The sequence below is a fragment of the Rhea americana genome, unplaced genomic scaffold, assembly GCF_003343005.1.
Source record: "Rhea americana isolate MKP2758 unplaced genomic scaffold, rheAme1 scaffold_361, whole genome shotgun sequence".
Taxonomy (NCBI): Eukaryota; Metazoa; Chordata; class Aves; order Rheiformes; family Rheidae; genus Rhea; species Rhea americana.
Window position 1 is genome coordinate 327115 of NW_028186492.1, and position 24822 is coordinate 351936.

The 24822-nt window shown below is 42.1% G+C and overlaps 1 protein-coding gene and 1 non-coding gene across 9 annotated transcripts in view; one reads left to right on the forward strand and one right to left on the reverse strand.

The window, feature by feature from the left end:
• The window catches only part of RFX2 (regulatory factor X2), a 64164-nt gene that overhangs the window by 1413 nt on the left and 37929 nt on the right, over positions 1-24822 (forward strand). Inside the window, exon 2 of one of the 8 annotated variants that reach the window (XM_085312387.1) lies at positions 3934-4047. The exons of the other annotated variants lie outside the window; for them this stretch is intronic. The gene's annotated coding sequence lies outside the window, so the exon portion shown is untranslated. The remainder of the gene's footprint in view (positions 1-3933; positions 4048-24822) is intronic. 8 annotated transcript variants of the gene reach the window in all.
• On the reverse strand, positions 9887-9959 carry TRNAF-GAA (transfer RNA phenylalanine (anticodon GAA)). The gene has a single exon. It is a non-coding gene; the product is annotated as a tRNA-Phe (tRNA).

The following is a 24822-nucleotide window of genomic DNA, read 5'->3' on the forward strand; positions in this document are numbered from 1 at the left end:
GTTTTCTGTCTAAAAGAAACAAATCTTATTTATTAGTTATTCCACTTTGCTCTTTAATATCAAATGATTTAGTAAGTATATTTGCTCTTGGAGTATCCTTAAACTGATTGCGTTCAGATTCGTCAGTCAAGGCTTTCATCTGCCGATGTCCAGGCTTTCAACTCTTTATCGTGGTCATCAATCATTTGAGAATAGGCAGAAATTGCTTGTAGGAGGGGGGAAGTTTAGTCTCAAAATATAAGTCTTAAGCTCCTGAAGACTTGGGTATGTTTTGTGCTTCCCCTAATTGTCTTCCTAAATAGGTTTGCTTCAGTCACTTTAAGATGAATTCAATCTTATCTCGTGTTAGCTATTTTAAAGTTATATGACTAGAGAAGGGCAGGCGTATAAAGCCTTGTTACAGCCAATATGGAAAGGAAGGCATCTCAGAAGGACCTGTTGTGGTTATCTGTTTTAAGAAGGGATGAATTGGCCTCTGAAGGTATCTTTTTTTTCTCTATTGAGAGAGGTTAAATGAGCAAAACTGGACATTTGATTTCTCACTTGACTTCAGCCATCTAGAAAAAAAACACACTCTTAAGACTAAACTGTGGCTGCTGAGTACCTGGGACCAGATGGGCCTGTAGCTCTGTATGTAGTAGCTCCCGTCGTCACACATTGTGTCATGCATTGTTTCACTTTCACAATCTTCGTCCCTGTTTAAAAACAAAAGAAAAACATCTTTTTTAAAACTAAATATTGCTGTCCCAAGAGACATGAGATTTATTTACATTTGATGAGACTTGCTTTTAATTTGCCTTTTGGCATGTATGAATGTGAGTGTACTCTGTTATTTTTGTTTTTGGCCTTTGGAATTCATGCTCTTGAAGTTGTTTCTGTACCAGCAAGGTTTGGAAATACTCATCTTTCCAAAGGCAGCTGGGATTAGCATGTAGCTAGAATCTTGGCTCTCAGGGTGCAAACATACAGAAAAGACAGTGAGAAATGACAGAATTAAAATGTCTTTGTCCCTATYTGCTGTCTGCAAAGCAGGAAGGGTACCAAGTTCCTAGGCAATGATGGGAGTATGCAATGCTGCAGAGGAACGGAAGAGCTAGGGCTGTCGAGCTTCATGTGGGGCTCCCATGGACATCTCATGTGGTGCTCTCCCTGCTGAGGTGTTTGCATTTTAGGAATTCCTGCATAGCACTGCATCCTTGTGCTGGGGCCCCGTGCATCAGCTCTGTTCACGTGAGGGCCCGGCATTGGGAGCTGGGATGCTGCGTCGCAGTGGGGCACGTACAGCTGGAGAGGATCGAGCGTTTGCGGGCCACTTGCTGGGTGACACGCTCACTGCTACAGCCCTGCGCAGGAAATTCTCCCTCGTCACATCATCTGCCTTCTCKTAGAGCACTGCCTTCTGGAAAGGTGTGCGTTCATATGCTTGTCACATAAATGGAAGCCCATCCTCATGAAGTGAATTGGCGAAAGAGCACACCTGGCTGAGCTGCTCACCATGGGGCTGGGAAGCATGAAAGGGGCTCCTGTGCCAAGAATACAAGTTGAGTGAGGTCTGCAGAGAGGTAGAGTTAAATCATGTATTTTTATGCATGCACAGACACACACACGCTATATAGAAAGTATTTATATATGTGTGTGTATTTGTTTATGTATATGCATGTGTACATACACAAAGGTGCATGTGAAATACGCTTGCTGCTTACTTTTGCATACGTAAGTGTGAAATGGTAATTTAAGGCCRTAACTGGTGAAGCCACAAGTGGCCAGTGGCTCTAGGGAAATGGGCAGATGTTGCAAGTCCGTGCTGTCTGTTAGGGGCTGATTTTTTAGTGGAAAGTATTCCCTGACACTAAAGTCACCTCTGTTCTTGTTACTCTTCCTGTACCTTTTTGTGACTGAGCATCTTCAAGGCAGATAGAAGTGGTTAATARTAAGTCAGTGGTTAATAAGTGTAGCTTTTTCTAGCTTGATCAAAATAAAATAGATGGCTCCAGTCATTCTCTTTAAATAGTCTCATGCTTGTAACACCTCAAAGCATTGACAGCTGTTTAGTTTCAATCAGAGTATGCTTTCACTTCAGTACAGGCTTATAGACGTAGCTTGCCGAATTTATTCAAACATATTTACCGTATTCAGTTTTACTCTAGRTCTAAAAGCGTCCTACGGTGTGCAGAGTCACCGAATAGGGAGGGCAGTGCTGATTCAACGGGCTTATCTTACCGCTGGGCTTCTCAGCCAAAGTTTCTGCTGGAGGCTGCTGAGATATATTTAAACCAGTTTTTCCCTTCTTTCCCTCCCTTGCAACAAATGCCAGCGCAGTTAGCGCCTGGAGGGCTGCCAGCTGGAGCACAGCGCTGTCCTGAGCAGCGTGCCAGGGCTTGCAGCGGGTGTTAGAGGAGAGGAGCGCCTAACCTCCCTGTGCGCCAGGCCCGGCAGTTCTGTGCTTYAGGGTTACGTTTCTGGTATCGGAAACACAAGCGGGATTTCTTTCTGCAATCTGTGCTTTGAGACTAGGTATTTTCTGTTATTTGTACTGGCGGTTCTTTATTCCTGTGTTCAAACGGTCACAAATCCACCTTATTGTCTAAGAAGGTGCTGGCTTTCTCCTGTCAGGCCATCTCGATCTGAGTAGCATGTGAGCTAATTATGCCATAAATACATAAAAAATAAATAAATAGACAACAACAACAAAACTTCTTTAGCATCTTAATACACGAAACAGAGGAATCCTGTTGTAAAGAGCCCTAGCTACAGATAATCACTTTTCATAACAAAGCAAGCACGGAGAGAACTATTTCAGTGTATATCAGTACACAAACTGTATTTCCAGTTAGGAAAAAAAAACCCAAACCCTTTAGCTTTGGGTCATGCTTTTATGAAAAATTGCTGTTTGCATTTCAACCAACTAGTATAAATAGAACAATTAGAAAAATCTAAATTGACATAATTAAGTGAACTTGTTTACACATAACTAAATATTCTGTTTTTTTAACATGTGATTTCATGTCAATGAATGTAAAAGTTTCTTTTAATTTTATTCATGCTTGCTTATGACATAACGGGGAAAGGCAATATCTATCCAACCTTAAATTTACAAGGAAATTTCTGAAGTATTGGTAAGAAAAGAGAGAGCAATATTTTTTTTTTCCCAATATAAAAGTAGTAAGAATCTTTTCTAACTGAACTATATAAAACTGCTTTGTTTTGTTGATCTGGTGTTATACAGGACTTAAGAACTCTGCAAAAGCCAAATGAGAAGTAATTTAAAGGCAATAGTTAAGTATGCATCTTTCTTTATTCTTTGATGGAAATCTAATCTCATTTTTTTTTTTTTCTGAACATAATAAATGCTGAAGAAGTCGTGGCATAGTACAAATGTGTCATAGCACACTTGAGCACATAGGAGACTAACTGCATGTTGCAAAGAGAGAGGAGTCACAAAATGCTGTGCCAGTGATGGCTTTATATAAAACAAATGTAAAAAATATAGATTCCCTGTTTCCTTATCGCAAATGAATAGTTTGCTRACATAAATCCTCAGTATCTCTAGGCCAGGAAACTGAAAGAGGGGTAGCTGCACTGGCAGCAGTTATATTCTGCTCTGATGCATCATATATGCATCAACTGCTGCACTTAGTTCAMTGATGCAAGGTTATGACTGTCCAGTGTCCACAGATTATTTCTTCTGTTTGAGATGGTTCTTCTCTGGCTTTACATGTGGGAAAGTCTGACTGTATATGTACATAGCTGTGCGCACCATGATGAAGACGGACAGTTTGAGATATGTCCCTACCTTCTGTGGCTCAGTGAGTTCTTACTTGAATTTCTTTACKATAACGCTACTCTTCTCATTACAAAGAAAATACTGGTAGATTGGAATGAATTACTGGGGGAGGAGGAAGGGCTCACGTCTGAAACATTTCCCCTTTGCAGTGAGAAGCAAAGAACCCCTGCTACGATCTTCTGAAATCACACCTGGTGGGACAGCCACAACCAGAAACAAAAGTAGAAGGCAAGAAGGCTTCTGTGGGTACCACCACCTCCCAGGTCTGTGCAGGGACCTCTCTGGGCAGCACTAGCTAAGCTCACAAAAGCACTTTTCTGTTGTTTGCTGCATCTCTGCCCTGAGTTTTGCTACCATAGCTACACACTGCTGAAGGGGTGTGTTTCCTTTCTGCGCCCTTGCCAGCTGACGCTGTTCTGCTGTCAGAAATTTGTAGCATGGGTCAGGGTTTCCAAAACGGAGTTTGTTCAGCTGCAGTCATAGGAATGGACTTGCATTGTAATGTGGTGTGCAGCAGGAAATCCCATGTTTTAGGCCAGAGAAGCATGCACAAGCAGGAGAAGACATGTCTCCAGTTCTGCTGCCTCCGCTCTTATGAGGCAATGGCAGCAGCTGCTTTTGGCATTATATGTAGGTGGAGGCGTTTGCTATGTGAAATTGTATTTTTCCTCATCTCTTCTACAGAAGAAGTTCACAGCTGGATTTACTTTTCTCCCATACAGCTTTGAAATATAATTTGGTTTTCCCGGTGGGGAGCAAATGTGCATATATGCCATTACTGCAAATACATACATACACATGTCCTTTGCATACATACAATGAATGAGTGAATCCTTGTAAAGTCCATATGGTGTGAGTGAATCTGGATGTGAAAAGGGATGATTCTCTGTCCAAAGTTGAGTTTTATGAATGTTCAGCTTAAGTGGAAGCCCTATGATGAAGTCAGTACTGAGTCTATGCTGTGATACACCAGTTCTTGAGGAGCTAATTTTGTGAAGCATTGGAATTATTAATTTGATGGGTTTTTTCATGGTCAGTGCAAGGAAGAGGACCCACTGAACAGAGCATGTAATTAAGGATGTTCCTTCTTCTGAAGATGTCATTATCTCTGACTGACAAGAGATATCAAGATAGAAGAGAGAAGGGAAAAGGCGCGGGTGGAATGATGATAAGCAAACAACTTGAGCATAACAAGCAATTACGTTAGCTGCCACATGAGTTGGTCTTAGACTATTTAGTATTAGCTTAAGATCCTATGGCCACCATGACAACCACAGAACTATTCTGGATAATTTCTGGTTCAACACATACACCTAATCAAACATTCAACTTGTTTGGGGAATTATATTAGTTATTCTATTTCTTCTAATCCCTGATGGAGGGTATCTGGCATGCTGGGAGTTCAGCAGGCTTTAGAAAAGGAACCTCATGCTAACAGATGATGACATCCACAAGTGTGCTAGATATGGCAACATCGTTTTAGAAGGAATCAAAATCTTTGTGTTTATGGGCCTAACTAGGATAGGAAGTTGGGAAGAAAATTCTCATCTGGGAAGTTATTCCACAGATAGCCAACTTYGGGTAGATGGGATCGTGTTTTGTATGCTTTGTTAGTATTTTGCCTGTGTGAACATCAGGGTACTAGGCTGAGTAATTATCTGACTTCAATATGACCATCCTGAAATCACAAAATGACTGCCTATGCAGCTTTGGGCCTGTGAAGATCGTGTTTAACTAGTCTATCATGAGCAACTAATGCACAATATTTTATGAATCTTTGAGTGAGACGGGCCTGCCTTTGCGTAGCTGAGCAGGAGACAGTGGGACACTTTGCAATGAGCTTTTTTCCCTAAAGTGGTGCTACTATTAGTAGAGAAACCAGGGCACTGGAGGTTTAATTTTGATTACTATCACATATAGGCAATCAGCAACTCTACACTGCTGTAAGTGGTGCTCTGAATGTAACATTAGTTGAAGTTATTCTAGTAACCTTATTGAATAGATTATTTATGGCTGTAGAGGAGGGTAGATGCATGTCTTTTCTAGACTGGCAACTTCTGGAAAAAAAGTGTTGTAAGGCATAAACAAGCCAGATGATCTGAATGTGTTGTATCTCATGATAGTTTTTCGCACTGGACTTGTCATATGTTGTTGCTCCCAGGACTGGGTTTTGAGATAGTGGAGCTCCAATCTGATCATGAGAAAGGCCTTTTTCTTTTCTTTCTCCTATTTGGCCTTCTGCAAGACTTGACCCTGAGCTGACCAATGTCTGATGATGTACGGGTTGGACTAGTGCTTCTTGTGGCTGGTTCAGAAGGCTTTGGTAGGAGACAACCGTGTTAGCCTTTAGGAGCTGCCTGCTCCTCGGTGTGCAGATGAAGCTCTTGGCCATCAGGGCACGGGCTGCAATAACTGCAGAAAATGGCATTCGTCTCCCCACTGCCCAGGGCCTGTTGCGATGGAGGGTTTCACCAATGCCGAAGGACAAAACTGGCCGAGTCTCAACCCAGACAAAGCACAGCTCCTCTGACAAAGGCGGAGAGAGCAGGCTGTCTTTATGCAGCAGTATATCGGTGCCTCCAGCTGTGGGAGTTTACCTGCTTTTCAGTATTCAGCCAGACCTTTGCAGCTCCTTGTAACCCAGGCTGCAGTTGGACAAGCGAAGCAAGGGAGAGCATTTGGTGAGGTGTGATTAGATGGACCCTCTCCCTACAGTGCGGGGGGTATTTGCAGGGARCAAGGCTGACTGTCAAGTCTATGGGATTTTTTTGTTTATTTGTTCAGGTTTTTTTGGTCCCATTGGTTGACCCAGTTTTGGGGGCCTGGCTGGCAAGCAGGCTGTAACCTCATAACTTCTCTTACCTAGACTGTGTTTTTGTTTGGACAGAAAATAGAACTTCTGCATAGCCTCTGATAAGACAAAGATTAACAAAAACTGGGAGGAAGCAAATTCTGAGATAAGACCTGCCTCTCTGTATGGTAGCTACGCTGTTGGGAGGTATTGCAAGCCCACTGATTATGCGCAAGGATATATCTTTCTCCTCTGTCTTCCTCCTCCCCTGCCACCCCTAAGCTTGAGAAAAAAACAACCTTGAAATCCATCTCTGGGGTGTGAAGGGTGAGGGTAGATGTGAATGAGTGTCCATGGATTAGTGCTGTCTAATTTCTTCTCACTCTTTGCATTTAAACAAAATATTTTCTGTGCTGTTTAACACCCCCTTGCTTTTCCCCAGTAGATGAAATGCAGATCTTTTCAAATATTTATGACCTTAAATGACCAATCATGAGAGGAAGTATTCTTTAATAGGTACAGATAATAAGAGGAATAATGGCTTCTGGTCACCAAGCTAATCTTCAGAACTTCCTTCTTCCTAGCAAATATTTATTCTTTTTAATATGATAGATGCACGCCACTGTCCAGAAGACTTGCACTAAGCCAGGGAAGCGAAATCTCCCTCCCTTCAGCTCAGTCTGCACACCCGTGAAGAAATAGTGGCTTGCTTGCAGGCTACCTGCCCTCTACAATTGTTTGAACTTAAACTGCAGATTTTTMTGTATTAACTGCCATTCCTCAAAAATATAAATTCACTGTCCATTTTTTCTAGGCTCCAGGCCTGTTGCACTCGTTTGCTGAAGCAAATAACCTGCCATACTCTGTCTTGAGCCAGGTGTTGTGAAAATAAAGACTGTTCCTACTTACAGGTCTAGAGATTAATGGTGCAAATGTTTTCACTTAGGAATAACATCATCTACTATGATGATTTCATTACCTCCCATATGATTGCTCCCAACTCTGTGATCAGATAATATTTCCAAGATAGGAGCTATTGGCATGCTGTAAACAGTCAGGTGGCTAGAACTTCTCCTTGTTATACTAATAAACTTACTTATTTAAATTGCAGAATAGTATCTTGCATGCTGCAACCATTAAAGATAATTGTGTAAGTTTAGAGTTTTAAGCCATATAATTAGTGTTTAAAATTATGGTGGAGCACTGAAAATGCTTTTTGCTTCTTATCACTGCTGTTTTTACATTTTCATTCTTCCTAGTCTTGATGCTGCTCAGAACTTAAACACCTCATTTTTAAACAAAAAGCATAGTCATAATGCCTGGACTGCTTAATAACACATGTTGCAGGAAGCCCAGACACAAAATACCAGACTGTCAAAAACCTCAATCTTGCTTGAGGTAGACGTACTAAGTTGATAGAGCTTCTTGCAAACTTATTCTCTAACACGAATTAAAAACCATTAACAGTTGCATTATCACAGCGTCAAGAAGCCCTTATATACGCCTGATAATCCACTACGCTGAGTGCTGTACAGAAATACAACAGTGTGGTCTCCACCCTGAAGTTTTTAGAGTTTTATTGAACAGGCAGAGGAGAGAAATCATCTTTTAACAAAGATAAGGGTTAATTCTTCTGCACTGGCGATGGTGGTTTGTCAGTCCCATATGTGCTTCTGCGGTCCCTATCCAAGCCATTGAAGTGCTGTGCTCATCAGTCACTTGTTGCTTAATCTTCCTTCTTGTTGGGGGTAACAGCTGTAGACACAACCTTTTGGTTACTAGGGAAGAGTGCAATGATTCTAGCAACTAAAATCTCTTTAGGYGAGTTAAGATGCATAATCACGTCAGAGATGAATTTCACTGAGCACCAATACTCTTTTACCTTCACAGAGGAAATACATGACTTATGAGTTTTATTGGTGCTTAATAAACAAGCTGCAGGCTCTAATTTTAAAGTTGACTTTTGGGTAGTTGCTATTCTGATCCTTAATATACCATAAGGATGCGACACACTTGAGTACGGGCCAGGTGCGGCTACTGTCACCCTGTAAGGAGATGCGCTCTGTCTTCCAGCTCCACTGGTACCACGCAAGCTCTGACTTCATTTCTCATTTGTAAAAAGCATTAATCATCAGTTCCTCCTTTAATGGGAACTGAAAGAAGATGTTTTAATTTCAGAACATCTGATAGCTTGCCTTTGTCACAATAAAATCTCTTCATATGTTAATTCAGGCCCTGGGGAACTAACTATTCCTGTGTGTATATATGTATTTACACACTATGATATGTTGTAGCTCCAAGGGGTACACCATACRGAAGGATGTTTATTCCATGTTTCTGATGCACCTACTTGCCTAAGGGCTCCGTCCTTGCTGGAGCTCCCTTGGGAGCAGTGTACCACCCTAGGCTCTCCTGGGGGATTGTACCCTGAGGTATAAATTAATCTCTGATCTAGCAACTTCCACCTCTTTCTGCTCCTGTCTCCACTTCTATACTTCAATTRCTCTGTGCCTTCATTTCCCTTTTCCATTAGGGAAAAATTCAATGCTTGCCTTTTCCCAGGAGATAGAGAGGTTGAGATGGGTTGGTTTGTAAGGATTAAGATTTGTAAAGTGTTTTAAAATCCTGAAGTGATGGCTGCCTTATTCACAGTTCAAAACCTCTCTCACACACACACTCACTTTGTTGTTGTTTTAATATAGTGCCAGGATTGCTCAGCTTCAWGCCCTTTCAGGAGGTTTTGTGCAGACACACTTGCACCTGTTATCTGGACACTGAGAGCCGAGACGTGTGCGAGCTCAGCTGCGGCTGCCGTGCGTCCCCCAAAGAGAAGTGCTCGCTGCCGAGCTGGCTAGCRCTGCTCTTGGTTCCCCTGGATGTGCATGGGAACCGTAATCCACGGGAAGCGCCTCCTCGGAGAATCAGGCTCCCCAGTTTTCTCCTAGTATAAATTACCAGCTTTCTTCAGAGGGATCGTGATTTTTGCCAAGTGCTAGGGTATTTGGAAAGATGCTGAAACTATGCTCAGAGTATGTTTTGATCCTAAAAATTTTGTAGGGGGAAGACCTTAGGTCTTGAAATGCTTTGGAGGGAGAGAATGATTGAGGGATTTCTCACTGTGACTCCGGTAGCATGATTCTTTACCCTATCTTACAACCCAAGTGAACACATACATTGTAGAATCATAGAAAGGGATCATAGAATTGGTAAGGTTGGAAGGGACCTCTGGAGATCAACTAGTCCAACCCCCCCTGCTCAAGCAGGGTCACCTAGAGCATGATAGACAGGGTTGYAGCAACAAAGACCYGCCTTGCTGAAGCCTGGGCTTGAACCAGGGACCTTTAGATCTTCAGTCTAAAGCTCTTCTAACTGAGCTATTTCAGCTCCCCATGCTTTTAAAAAAGTGAACTTTTGAACAAAAAGTATTTGAGAGCATGAACTGAGGATGAGCTAATGCTCCACTGTTCCATGTTGCTCTGTTTGCAGTACCTGTTGGGAAACACAAGATAGTTTCAGTGGCACTCCCTCTTTCTGCGCATTTCAAGAGACAGTTTAAGTTGTGGATTATATCTTTCCAGCTGTATTCTAATTTCTTGCCCCTAAAGCTGCTGCTTTTCTTTTTTTTCCAAAATGCCACTGAATAACTGACTTAATACATCATATGTTGTAATCCTTATTCATGTTCCCTGAAGAATTACTAAATACTTTGGTGATGAATATCTTATTAGTCTATTATTAAGGAATTTTTGTCATTGCTTTCATTTTGGCAGCTCTGTAGTTCCATTAACGTTCTGATGTTGGACAACAAAATATGTTTCACACTGAAATCCTCTCCTGATTTCTACCTTCTTTCTTCATAGAAGAGGACTGAATTACATAAGTTATGCAAAATTTCTGTTTGGGGGGGGGAATAGGTTATACATGGATGCATTTCTACTTTATACTTCTGGCTTACACTCATCCCAGGCTAATACTGACTTGGAAGAGGGTAAGAACTAATAGCCTGTGGCCGTTATGAAATTAAAATTTATAACTTTTTCTCCATTAGATTTATGAAAGTTAGTAACTTGCATCAGAAAATTAAGATTAGAGATAAGCTTTTCCAGTCTTTTGCCCGGAAGCATGATTTCCCCCAAGTCAGCAGTAGCATGTGCTGATGGGTGGAAAATCCAGGGCCAAATAAAGAAGGTACATAAGAATAGAGTGTAATAATGTAATAAGCAAAGGATTTTCATTTTAAGTTTTCCCTCCGCCCTTAGAAGGCCTCGCAGCTGGGTACAGTGAGTTGACTGTTATTCCATTCAAGCCAGTAGTGTTGAAAACCTATTTTGGAAGGTAAATTACTCCCTATATTGATCCTGCTTTATGAATACATAGGAAGAGTGAGCATTTGCCYACTGCAGAAGCCTAATGGTCTCTCTTGGGCGCATACATGCATGCACACGCTCACAGGATTAAAGATCAAAGTTAGAGCCCTGATTTTTCTGCTCACAAATAGCTCCAAGCTTCAGCGCTGTAACTGTCTCTAAGAAGACAACAACAACGTCTCTTGTGAACTTAATATAARCTGCTTGTAGTATTCCTTTGAGTCCCTTTCTTGAGTTGTGTGTTTAAAAGATCGCTYGGTAGCCTTCTGTTGATGTTGGAGGTTCGGCTAGCGGGCTTCTTGGCACCTACTGAGAGAAAACAAACTTCTGTAAGTACTTATCTGAACAAAGTGAATGATTATTTCTACTGAAGTACTTTTGCCTGAACAATGTAAGTGAAAACGCAAAGAAGATGGTATTGTCTCCCATCTGCACCAGGTAACGCTTCTCCACTAAAGAAAATGAATGTATTGTACTTGGGTTTGAGRTTTTAGTTTTTGTTTAACACTCTTAATACCTTGATTATACGTAGGTCTCTGACCTGTACCACTGAAGTAAATCCACTCACTCCAGCTTTGCATCATGGTAAATAAGAACAGAAACTAACCCTTCTGGTTTGGAGGACCTAACTGGAAATTAAGGATGATTTTTTGTCTTTAAAATAGGCAGATGGGATCATCTAACGTACTGCTTGCTAAAGTTTATTTTGACTGAAGTCTGATATCAAGTAGCATCCCAAGCAAATATTTAAGAATAAAATACCATATTGCTGACTTATAACTCTGTTGCTGTTAAACTATGGTTATAAAATCATGCGCATTGGCATGAGTTCTGTTAGCAGAACAGTAATTGTTTGTATATAGTATTTTAGATCAGTTGTGTTTTCAACTATTACATTAATGGAAAGCATATTTTGACGTCTTCCCCTTAGCTCACTGAGTAAACTGTCTAGATTTGGAGTTCCATCTGGCTGCTATAAAGAAGCTGTCTTTCCTCCCTTCCCCACCCAAATCTATTCTCAATCCATAAAAGAGCCAGAAAAAGGTTAATTTTTTGTTTCTCTAAGGAAACACAGCATTTTTCTTTTAAAATTGGCGTACAATTGACTTCAGCTACCTGCTGGATTGAGGCTCTCTAGAGGTATTGGATGGTTTTTTAACATGCCTCAAGTTGTTTGAAGCACGTTCGTCTTGTAAACGTCTTCGGATCATAGCCCATGAGAGACCCATGAGTCAGGGAGCACGAAAGGGTCAAGTATGGATAATGTAGAAATCCCAGTGCAATATTTTGTCAAATAAAAAATCAGTTCATTCTGTTACTCAATGCCAAAAATATCCACAATTAATGCTACTCAACCTGTCCTCTCCCTTTAGTAAACGTCCTTTTTTTTTTTTCTTTCTTTCTTTTTGGGGAATGAACACTGCATATATGAAACTTTATGGATGGTGAGATTGATGTTTGCATATATCTTCTGGCKTTCTATTTAAAAGCTGGTTTATGTAATTGATTTAAATGAAAGGAAATCCAAGGGAGAGTAGTAATGGGTCAATATCTGAAAAATATATAATTTTAAAAAACATGTAGTAATCCCCAGTGCTACTAGAAGATATGAATACTGTCTGATTTTATATATATATATATATATATATATATATTCTTCAAACTGTGCAGCTCAGACATGAGAACTGTTTTGAGGTGATTTAATTAGGCTGCCAGTGTAGTATCTCCTGTTGAAAAATTCGTGGAAAGCTTTACACCCCGTACACCATGTCTTTATTGTGCTTTGCAGTAGAATAAGGGGAAAAGTTCCTGATGAAAGTTCAGAGCAATTAGGTATTTCTTGACCTTTAAACTTTTACAAAAASAACAGAATGGCAATTCTGGAAGATGCTTAAGACTGCAGTATTTGACTTGTATGTCTGACGGTATTGTTGTCCGAGCTGTAGCTGCTGGAGACCATCCTCGCATCTCCTTAACCATTCTGAAGAGAAAATAGCTGCTCCTTGTTCTTCTAGCTTTGATACGAAGCTTTTAAGTCAGTGTCACTGTGAGGGAGGCTGACCTTCCTTATAACAATAACAAATTTTGCTCATCCTTGAACTGTTAATTAGGCTCTTTGTGTGAATTTGCAAACATCTGGCCAGCTGGGGGAGTTCCACCTTCCTCCAGGAGTCTGAAAGAAGTGGCCTGATGCTTCACCCTCTATGGCCAGTTCAATCGTGTGCTTTAAGAACTAAAGTAAACCCTTCTTGGCAGGGGCCTGAGGCAGGTGCAATATTGCAGGTAGGTGAGCACGAGAGCCACATCTGCAAGTGGCTGCGAGGCAGGTGGGTAGTGGGTGGGATGAGTGGCTCAGGAGAGCCTCCCAGCCCCGTCAGGGGGTCTATCAACCTTTGAGCCTGACTAAACGCGTGTGACAGGTTGCTACTATTTGAAATATCTATTAAGTAAGCATAAGAAGCTGTCACAACCAGTGTGTCTTGTGGTCAGTAACTTTGATTTGCCAAGGTAATCCACCATCCTTTGCTATCACTCAAGCTGTTTTTCACTCCACATTCTGTAAAGGAGGGAGAAAAGGCACTGTTAGTAATTTTGACCGAAAGAATATCCCTCAACCTCTTGTCTTTGCCAGTGTTGCTGCACTTTCCCACTGGTATTTGCTTTGCTGATTATTTACCCCTACAAGGGTAGTTACTCTGTTTTCAGCAGCTGACAGCTTTCCTTTCTAGAGGAGATAGATGCGTTTTTCCTCTCTTGCATAATTTGGACACTATTGATAKTTTAAAAAATATTTTTTGAAGTAACTAGGTACTTGCATTTGACTGAATGGGAATAGACTCCTCTTCTGTATTTCCATCTGCAAATTACAAAACTGTTCCATGAAGTTTACTGTTACAAAGCTTTAGTTTTCATTTAATCAACTTACTTTGTGGAGGAAAATTGATATCAAGTCTGGCAGTCCTCTTAATAGCTATATTTAAGAAATTAAATGATTCTGGTTCCAAATGTGCTGTGACATTAGTTAAAAAAATATGCTGTTATTGCTTCTGTTCTTAATTGTGAAATGGGCAGGGTAACACCCAGTGGTCACCATGTATTAAGAGATTTGCTTTAATTTTAAAAGGTTTTGTTGTCCTCAGCTGTAGCCCACTATTGTTGCTTACAAGTGCAGCCCACAACCCAGGAAATGCCTCATAATTTGAAAAACAATCATTTTTCTACCAGGCCTTTATTAAAGACATCATTTAGACAGAGAACTTGCACTAAGATCATGACATAAATCAATAGGCTACTCTTAATTAAGGCAAATACTAATTTCTTTGTTTGGAATAAGGAAATATGATGTTTGATACATAATGGTACCCTCATTGTCTCTGATATGATGTGTGCATGGGGGAGGAGAGTGTGAAAATGTGAAGTAAAGCAGGTGCTCTCCTTGTTTGGTGCCTAGAGGTTTGGTTGCAGTGGGCCTTCATGCATGTGTGGAGAGGGCCTGATAAACAGGACCTGTTCTGTAACTGGAGTTCTTTCCCGGCTCTGCAGAGGTGTATGTGTGCTCTTTCTGCACCATTCGATGCATGCTCTGGCTCATGATCTCCGTGCAGTCGCTCAGTTTGTGAGCAGAGGCATTCTTAGCATGCCTTCCAGTGTGTATCGTAGCTACACAGCATCAAATTGCGCTTCTCCACAACAACTAGGCAGCAAATTAACATTATAATGGATCTTAAGGTTTTGTAATTACTCAAAAATGTCACTGGGCCTGCAGAGCGAGGGGCTCTGGCCTATTGGCAACCTTTCATTCCAGGGCAGTGGTGCGCAGTTCTTTCTGGTTGCTTTGCAGTCTGTTTGCAGGTGAAAAATCTGTTGGCATCTGTTTGTTTTTTGTAAGAACTTGTTGTTGGTAGCACCTTCTTCCTCTGTTAGGAAAGGTTGTTCTTGTAATTGCTTCACATGTCATGCATCATTGAATTTTGGGAGCAAGCTCTCAAGTGGAGCTGACATGTCAATCTTGGCATGTATGGTAAAAGGACAGTCCCTCAGAAGGTTTTAATCCCTTGGTAGTGCCTGATGATTGTCAGTCTTTGGTGCAGCAAAGCTCTGTTCAAATGGCAATCTTGTAGATTCTCTTATTACACTGATGTTTAAGCTAGCCAAATCCTTGGAGTATTTAAAATACATTGCATGACTGGAGGAAGCACAACCACAATAACACTTCTTTTGGTTCTGGAGTTGCAATTTTCAGATTTTGTAACTACCATGTTTCTCATAGGTCTGCACACATGCACACACGTGTGCTTTCGGGGAGGAAAAGAGGTGTTGTAGGACTGGTTGTATCATCAATAGAAGCAGGATCTTGCAAGCATATAAGGAGCTGGGGAAAATGCTTGAGATAGATTAAAGTTTTCAACGATGAAGATGAGAGCTTTTATCCTACTTTTGCTTGTTTTTTAATAGCTCACTCATTGTAATAATATCATTCAGTCATAGTTTTTGCTTTTCAGATATGACCCATTTATATCTATATTTGTTATCATTGTGTCATCTAATGGCAGTTACCTTATTTATGTTTTTATCTCTGGTTTACGCTTACTGTGAAGCTGTGTGGTGAAACTGCTGAATTTATTTGAGGACCCAAAGTATTCCTGCCATTTCTAAATGCCAGAAGCTTCTGGTCTATCCCAAATCTATGATTTTTTTTTTTTATTCCCCCTCTTCAAACACGCAATGTCTACCAAACTTGCTGGAAGAGTTGCCTCTGGCAGAGATGGGAATGCTACTTGCCAAATGGTAGCAAAGCTGGATTGCTGGAGGGAGGGAAGCAGAAAGTCTTGCACATTCGCTATGCGGTCTCTTAACTTGTACCTTAGCTTGGCTTTGGGCAGGGTAACTACGCTGTCAATCTCCCCCCAATTCTGCATCCCATCTAGGCAGAATTAGGGCTTTATYATCACAAGAGAAGAATGAACCTTTGAAAGGACATCTCTTGCTATCATGCCTTGGTCTCCTCTTGTGTGAAGTTTCTGTGCAGCAGGGATGTTTGCACTGCTTCAGGATAGGGACTAAACTTCAGCCAGGATTTCGGACGCCCGGCAGAGGCAGCGGAGTGACGCAGGTACCTCTGGAGGGTGTCTTGGGATCACCACATCTCCCCATGCACTGACACTGAGGACTTGAGCCCCTAGAGAGGGTGCTGACGGTAGGCTCTGGGGCTGGAAACCCCTCGCGTCCCAAAGCATCCATGTCGAGGGCATCCAGCGGTGCCGAGCAACCTGGCTATTTTCAACCCTGCAGGGCTTTAGCTCTGTTTCCAGCCTAGTTTAGCACAGCTTTGGCTTTTGAACCATCTGCAATGAATCGAGCTTGTCCTTTTTGGAGAACGGGGGGAAGGAATGAAATAATAGTTAATACTTAATGCATATGAGCAACAATGCTGCTACGGTTGCCTAGCAGCCAGCTAGACAAGCAGGAGAATAAAAAGGCCCGGCTGAGTGAACGTGGTTGGAGCTGGTTTTTCGGTCTGCGGGTGGAATCTGACCCGTGCAGTTCGGGGTTTTTTTTTGGGAGGGGAGGGGAGATGGTGGAATTTACCACTAATGGATATTTTAGCTCTGTCGGCTCATCACTGTCCGTTCMCCAACCCCCATCTGTTTTTCCTTTTCTTTCTCTCTTTTTTTTTCCCTCTTTCTCTCAAGTGCAACTTGGAAAGCTTTAGCCAAACGGAGGTGTTAAATTTTTGTATGGTTTCTAGAGATTGGGGGGGGGGGAGAATCTCTCAAAGCTAGTTTTTCCTTAATTTTTTTTCCTTAAATTTTAAGACTGTATCTTTAGCAGTCTGGAGATCACTAGCATTTCTTTCTTCTTTTTTCCCCTCTTTTTTTTTTTTTTTTCCAATATACTGCTGATCCCATGCAGTAAATGATGTATAGACTGGAAATAGCTCCAGCAGTTGTACTTACCTCTGCTAACATCATCCTCATTCTTACAAAAAGTGGATGCACATTTTTTTTCTGGAAAGTGAAAGATACTTCCAGGGTTTTTTTTTTTCTTTGGAGGGTGGTGGTGTTTGAAATGGCATATGATTGTATATAACCTGCCCCCTTCCTGCCAAGTAGACCAGAAAAGATCGAATTAAAAAACCTTAGGAGATAAAAATACGGAAAGTTGTTTAAATATTGCCTTTCTGAAATTGGTGGCCTTATTTTTACTCTTACTGAAAAAGTTAGAAAGCTTGAAACTTTTTTTGAGGGGGAGAGGGAAGGGGATAGCTGGGGCAGTAACAGGACTCCAGAAACTGGAACTCTACCCCTGCCACACACATACACTGATATCCACACTTGCAATGAGAGGTGTCAATCCTCAATTTTAATGCATTCGCCTTGTCCCAGTGGTAACTTTTTAGCATATTAAAGGCAGAAATGAGGGCACTTAACAGAAAGGAGTGGAATGAGAAAAGTCTTGGGTTTAATTTGCCCATCTCAATACGGAATAAGAACAGTGGCTCTTTCATGGCAATCAGCCTCTTGTAGTCTTTGAAATGAGTTGATGGGCCTTGGATTAATGCCAGCAGAGATATCCCTCTAGTAACTTTGGTGCAAGGACCAAAGCCTGGCTGAGTCTAGACAGCAAGTTTTGGCTTGCTTCACACTTGCTACAGCATCTCAGTACAGTATTTTAGTACCAAAGTGTACAACAAGGCAACATATAGGATAGGCAAGGAAAATGTTAAGTAAAGGAGCTTATTTTCCGTTTGCTTTTCCCGTGGAGCGAGTGCAAATGGTACCAAATCGCTACAACGGGCTGCAAATGCTATGTATTTGCTTTAACTTTTGGCATCTCTTGGTTTTCTGCTGTCACTTTTCAGGTGCCAAGCTGTGCTGGCCTCCTGGCTGTCTTGCACAAGGGTCTGGTCTCTGTTAAACGCCACTCCGAACATCACCAGGAGAAGGTCACGTGCCTCCTTTAAAAATGTTTAAAGATTTAAAAAGCTACCATTGCTGAGGGCAAAAGGCGGGAAGGAGATGAACGCAATCAAATGCGAGCAGGCTGAGGAGTACCTTGGTGGTTTGAGTCGGCAATAGTTTGAAAACCAAATCCTTAATCGAATAAAGAAAGCAATTTTTGAAAGGCCTTATTTAAAGTGTCCAGTACTATGGCTTTTTTTATCCAATGGATGAGTGATTTCTGTTTTTTATGACACTTGCCACTGAGAGGTGAATGCCATGCTGCAGTGCCCTGGAAGACTATGCTATTAGTAGATAAATGCCTGGGGCAAGAAACACTTAAACCAGCCCATGCTTTGAACTTGGCAACATTTGGTGGGATAAGCCAGTGTCGGAGCTTAGATTTAAAAGTCTGAGGGACAAATTCTGCCCCAATTCCGCTCCTATTGATTTGAGAGCATATGACAGCAGCGTGTGGCCTTGATGATTAGCAAGCAAAGCAGAATTTTTATGTTTTAGATCGTACCACTGTGTCCAGGCCAATGATCTGTGAACAACAAAAAAACCCTCCATGCTTTTTTTTTTTATAAAGATTGCCTGAGGTCCTGCTTAAAGTTCTCTGAATGTAAACTTTTAGCCTCAACTTTTAATGTTTAAAAAAAAAAAAAAAAGGGCAAAATGGAGAACCTGTTTAAGTTTCACATGTTCACAGATTCGGGGAAAAAACACCTTTCCGAGGAGTTTATCCTCGTTACTAAATCAGAAGACCCACAAAACCCAACACCTCCTCCTGAATGCTTGTTTCCCAAATGCAGCACTCTTAGCCGACATCCCCTTTCCCAGCACCTTTACGGACAACTCGGGGGGGGGAAAAAACAAACCTGTTGCTGAAAAGCTAAAACCTGCTGGGAAATTTGCAGGGATCTCCAATTTGGGGGAGGAGGAGGAGGAGGAAATTTGGGGAACTACTTGTGCCTGGGGCTGGTTTGCAGGGAGATCTGGCAGTGCTGGGCCACCGCTCCGCTGGTGGTGTGCACAACCGCTAGGTACCACTGTCTCCAAAAGAGGTGAACACCTTCCTGTTTTTCAGAATAACACCTTTTTCGAAAGCCCCTCTTCTGGGCATTGGCCTCGAAGGCAAGAGTCTAGCCTGACAGTCTATTTATTCTGAAATAATCACTTAAAAATAATTTTTTAAAATGTGCTCCCTGCCACCCCCTCGGTTACTATAGCGAAGAAATTATTTGCCGCTCCTCTGAAAATAATCGCTGACATATTTAGTGCGTTTTCGCCCCGGCGACTGCGGGCCGGGGGGGTGGGGGAGGGGCGGGGTGTGTGTGTGGAGGTGGGGGGGGCCGCGCGCGGCGGCATTGTTTGGTTTGGGAAGTGTTCCCGCCGTCGCCCGGCAACGCGCCCTGGCGACCGGAGCGGGCTGCGTCGCCCCTAGCAACGCTCGGGGCTTGACAAACAAGGCGGGCCCGCGCCGGCCGCGCCAAGCAGCGCGCGCTCCCGCCCTCGCGCGGCGCCTCCGCCTGCGTCTCCCTCCCCCCATGCCGCTTCAGGCGGGTGTTTGAGCCGCGGTTCGGCGCGGCTGGGTTGCCGCCGGCCGGTTTATTTGCCGCCACTCGCTGCGTTAGCTTGCTCGCGGAAAGACTTTKTTGGGAAGGGGTCAGAGCCTCCCCCTGTAACGCCTAAAAAATCTCGGAATTACGACCGAAGATAACRCTCTCGCTTCCCCCCTGCTCCTCCCCAGGGTGGTTGCGTGTTTCAGAATGACTCAAAACTTCCCCCAAGTGACTTAAATCTCAGACGGCCTCTGAGCACAGCGCTCATCTGCTGTTAAAACTTCAGCTCTGCATTGTCGTGTTGTGCATGAGTGAAAGAAGGGTTCTGAGGTGTTACCTGAACCCTTCTTCCACCAGCTCAGAGCCAGAAAGCTGGGTGGGTCGAGATGTCTGTCGGTAAGGTGCCCACCCAGGTCTCCAGGCCAAAAATCCTGGCCCTGGGAATTTTTTGCCAGGATAAAAGATACAACACAGTTGGTTCTAGCTCAGGAATAGTGGATTTTTTTTCTTTGTAGTCAAGATAGCTGCAAAGTAGGAAGTATTAGACTGATGTGTGTTTGTCGCAAGCCTTTATCTCCTCCTGTTCTTCTCAAATGCAGTCTGTGCTGTTACTGGCCTCACCAAAAATACAGCAGTGCCTTTCTCTAAGTGCAGCATATCTGAACATTTCTTCCAAACCTGCATTTCCAGGAATCTAAACCAGCCCTTCCTGGAAGAACTGCATCTTGCATTTTCTCTCCGGGGTCTTGTTTTAATCCTGGACTCTGCAAGTAACAATTACTAGTAACTGCAAGAGCCTTAAATTTCTGTGGATAAAAACAGATAATTCCTCCTTTTCACTGGTCTGGAGAGCAGTCCTTTCTGTCGTGTTACTTGCAGAAATATGTGATGAGTACTGTCATAAAATAGATTAGCAACTGTGACTTGTAGTTTCGGGACTCTTCCATGTCCACCTGCAATTCTGATGAGCACACTTAGAAATGCCAGCGCACCCCATGGTAGATCCCTTCCCCAGAGATCTCCAGTGTGCTGGCTCAGCTGTTGCTTCAAAATCTAACTTCAAGTCTTCTTCTTTTTTTTTTTTTTTCTTTTTTTCTGAATGGTCACCGTTTATGCTTGTGGCTTGTTCTGCTTAACTCTGGGAAGCACCACGATACTTGTGAATGACGCTATGTAAATAAATAACAATATATTGAACTGCGTTGGCAGCAGTTACTTCTGTATTTGCTGTTGAGCAGATAGGCATGGTGGAAACAGCTGCTGCCCCATGTGTAAATGAAACGCTGCAGCAAGTCGCCTGCTTCACGTTCAACTTGTCAAAGGGCTGGCCAGCTTAAAGACCAGTCAAAGAACTGTCTGGTCTAAACGAGTAAAAAGTGAGGGCTGGTGCACGTATAGGTTAAGAGCAAGCTGTTCTGTTGGAGTGAATTTAAAATAAGCTATTCTGTGCTTTTCTGCCGTAGGACGAGCTACAAAAATTGGGCTTGCGAAAGCTCAGGTGAGTAGCCAATGTCACTTTGCAGTTCCTCATCCTAGAAGGAGCTTAGTCCAATCTGAGGAGGACTAGATGTATGCAGGTGCTCGGGAGCATGCAGACACAGAGCTACAGACCCCTGGCGTGAGAGGCCAGATGTTTTCATTTAGTTGGCAGCTGAAATCTGAAGATTTGTCCTAGAAGGGAACCTTTGAAATGCTTTTTTGCCAGGTTTTTGGCCAACGTACCACATTTCCCCAGATTTCCCCTATTGAATCACAGTCCTGGGAAACTCAGCGGTGCACAAATGAGTTGCTTTTAAAAGTATGGGGAAATGATTAATTTAAGCCCACAACTTGTGTTGCAGCTGGGATCTGAAAGGCCTGGATGTAGAGCAGCGTTTAGTGTGTGACTCTTATTCGTCTTTCCATGTGTGGAAGCTGCCTTTTCACTCAGCAGATCTTAAGAAGTTGTGCCTCTTGGGCAGCATATCTATCATGGCTCTAGCAAATCTTCTTCCTGAAGTCAAAGTTTTGGAAGTTCATAGGAAAGACACAGGTAGTTTCAAGCATTTATTGACAGGGTTGTGCCCATCTGGAAATGGTTTGAGGTTTTTCCTAAAAACAGGCAGCTGAGGCTCTTTCAGGTTAAGCTGTTAGCAGACTGAGGGTGAAATGCAGCAGGGCAGTAAAGAGCTGTATGCTGGCCTGCACGCGATTTCTGAGCACCAGGAGGCACGCATTCAGATCTAAAGGAACCCAGTCTCATTTTTGACACTTGCAGCGTGTTCATATTACTCAGCTGAAAGGAAAAAGGAACAGGTTTCCATAGGGGAGGCAAGTTCGCAAAGTTACTTTGCCCGCGTTCAGGTCGAAGATCCATGCATGCGGGACTTGTCAACAGCTGGCTGCCAGCGATGCTAACCCATCACTGCTTCTGCTTTTCGGTCTCAACTGGCTCTTAAGGAAACTCCGTTTGATCAGCCAGCGCCAGATGCATTCTTAGCTCTCTTCTGCCTCTGCAAAAGTTACTTTTAGAGAAACAACAAAGATTAGTGAACTGCTTTTACACAATCATTGTATATCTGTGTGTGTGTGTGTGTATATATATAATATATATATATATGTATACTACATGACTCAGTTCCATGAAATCCAATTAAAGACTAAGTACATATTTGTACTCCAGTGTATTATTAACTATTGCTAATAAAAGCCACTTCCAAATTTGTATTTTTCCATGAGGACTGAGTTTCTGAAAAAAAAAAAAAACAGCCTTACTGCTTGCTGTCCTTGAAACTCATGTTTGGGGTTTATCTGTGTTTCCAGGTAACTAGAGCTCTTAGACAAGCAGCGTTTGCCTCTGTTTTAAATTAATTTAACCTAATCAGTGGAAGGCTCTGGTGCCTTCTCCGTTTATAACATTTTGAAGCAATTTAATAAGCAGCCTCCCCAGAATCAGCCTATTATCAAGTTCCTTGCTGTTTCTCCTTCCGTCCCCTCTGCTTACCACTGCTTATGGAAAGGCTAAAGGTTATGACATGCAGTTCAGGACGCTCCTGGGATGAGCTGGCTCAAGTGCCAACTTGTGTTAGTTTGGAATAGCAAATTTTAACTGCAGTGGTCATGACGGCACGTTCACGTGGCTCAAAGAGAGAGAGGTGGCCCAAACCTTCGTGCCTGCCCTCTGCTGAACTAGGATGCTGATTTAGGAAGGGCTGTTTTGATCTGATGGCAAAAGGTGGCAGCTTTGGTAGCCCTGGGGGTGCGAATAGCACATGAGCACTCGCTGCTGTGAGCAAGACAATCTTAACCCGATTTTGCGTTTCCTGGCTCCATCTGAAAGCCAAAGCAGCAGGCATTAGGGCTTTTAAAGCATTTTAAAAAACAGGAAATACTGTAGGTCTTCTAAGTCAAGCTGGTATCCTGAGTGCCAGATATATAACGTTTTGGCGGAGGATTCAGCTCAGGTGCTGAGCAGCCAGACTTCCAAATGTTTTACGATAAACCTGTTATTAACTGCATTCAGAGCTTTGTTTCCTACCAGCATCCGTTATACTGTCTAAAAGACAAGATAACTTTAAGCCCTAAACCCGCTGGTTGGACATGTTCTTCGCTGCAATGAGTTTCTTGGGTTTCACTCATGGGTGAGCTGGACCCATGTTTTCACCAAGCAGGTTATTGGGTGTAGACATGGGAGCGTCCTTGGCTCTTGGTCTCGGATCAGAGCCGCTTGCTGGCAGCCTGGAAGTGCCTCCTAATACGCTCCTCTGGCTTCTGAGTTTTATGGGCTATGGAGAAAAAAAAATCTTGATTAGGATTGCAGGGAAACTCCTGGCATTTCTGGGAGATATCATGCTCTGGAGATATGCATGGGGGGAAAAAAGATTTCAGACAAATATGTTTTGTCTTAGTTCTCCTCTAGGGTGGTATAATCGACCTGATCACATTTTCATTCATATAAGATACAGGTTTTTTACAAGCAAAGGAACGCTTCCWTTATTTGCTCCAGTTAAAATACAACCAATGCCTTTTTGGGGCAAATTATTAAATGGAGGCTAAGCCAGTAATGTYGAAGGGAATGGAAAACATTTAAGAACATTTTCTCTAGTAAAATAAAAGCAGCAGAGTGTGTGGTGGATAAAGCTGATGGATGGTGTGCATGTATTAAGAAAGTAAGTCAAAATCTGCAGTTCCCTGCATTCCTTTTCTGTTACTTTGGACAGTATTGAGGGTTCTCAGTAGCAAATCTATTGAACAAGGAAATCTTAGTTCCTTTTTGTATAGTCAAGCTTATAGATATGCACAGGGAATAAACTACCTTTTGGGGCTTGTATAGAACATGGTGATTAAATAGCACTTTTATTCTTTCTGGGTTCAGTTATTGCTGTTCTGTTTTTCCTATTTGTCTAAGCTCCAAGCCAATTAAATCTGAATAGAAGTTCCAGAAACCAAATAACTAGTTTTAAATATAAATCTTTCTTTTAAAGTATGCTAAAAATCCATAGAAGTAGACACAAAAAAAAAAAAAAAAAAAAGAGAGAGAGAGAAAGAAAAGAGGGAAAGAGGGGGGAAAACTTGGCTTTGAATTTTGATCCTAGCAGTTAGTGTTATACATGAGAAGTAATTCAGTTTTTCTAATTAAATGAAAACCCTCCTGTTACCACTTGCTTACGAGGACTGGGATTTTCAATAAAGCACCAGCTATCATGAAATTTCAATTTAAAAATTCATAGCTATATCATAACTTTGTATATGGAAATTTGACTATGTGATTCTCTGGTTATTTTACCCCCTGGTCAGGCTGAAATCCCCTGAAAAGAAAGGAAACTTGGAGCACAAACTGTGCACAGCTGAACATCCTGGCTGCTGGGCATACTAGATCTCATTAACTCCCAGTAATATTAAAGATATGTAAAGGTTACCTACTGCATTAATTTAGAGGGAAGTTTGCTATAAAATTCCATTAACAATTACATCTAGCTCTCAAGGTTTCCAGCCATTCAGCTGCCTGTACCTATATTACCTTTTTAGCGATATATCTTGATGTAGCCATGCTTCTGCCTTTCCGTAGGACTATATATATGTTCAAGCTTCCATTTTTATCTTCCATTCATGCTATAGAACATATCTGACAATGTGTACAGGTGATGATAAAAATTCAGGATGCCTCATTTCAGCTGGAGTGCTAAAAGCAGCAAACACTTGCTTCCTCCTTAAAGAAAAAAAAATCTCCTCCAAGGCATTTTTYCTTTCCCTCGCTTATGACCCAGTATTATATTCTATTTCAAAAGTTTTGCCAGAAAAAARGATGTAATAAAGGAATGTATAAAGCTTAAATAAGGTCTGGTGACCGAGGAAGCTTTGAAATGCAAATTAMAATTTTCCCCTTTATAAAATA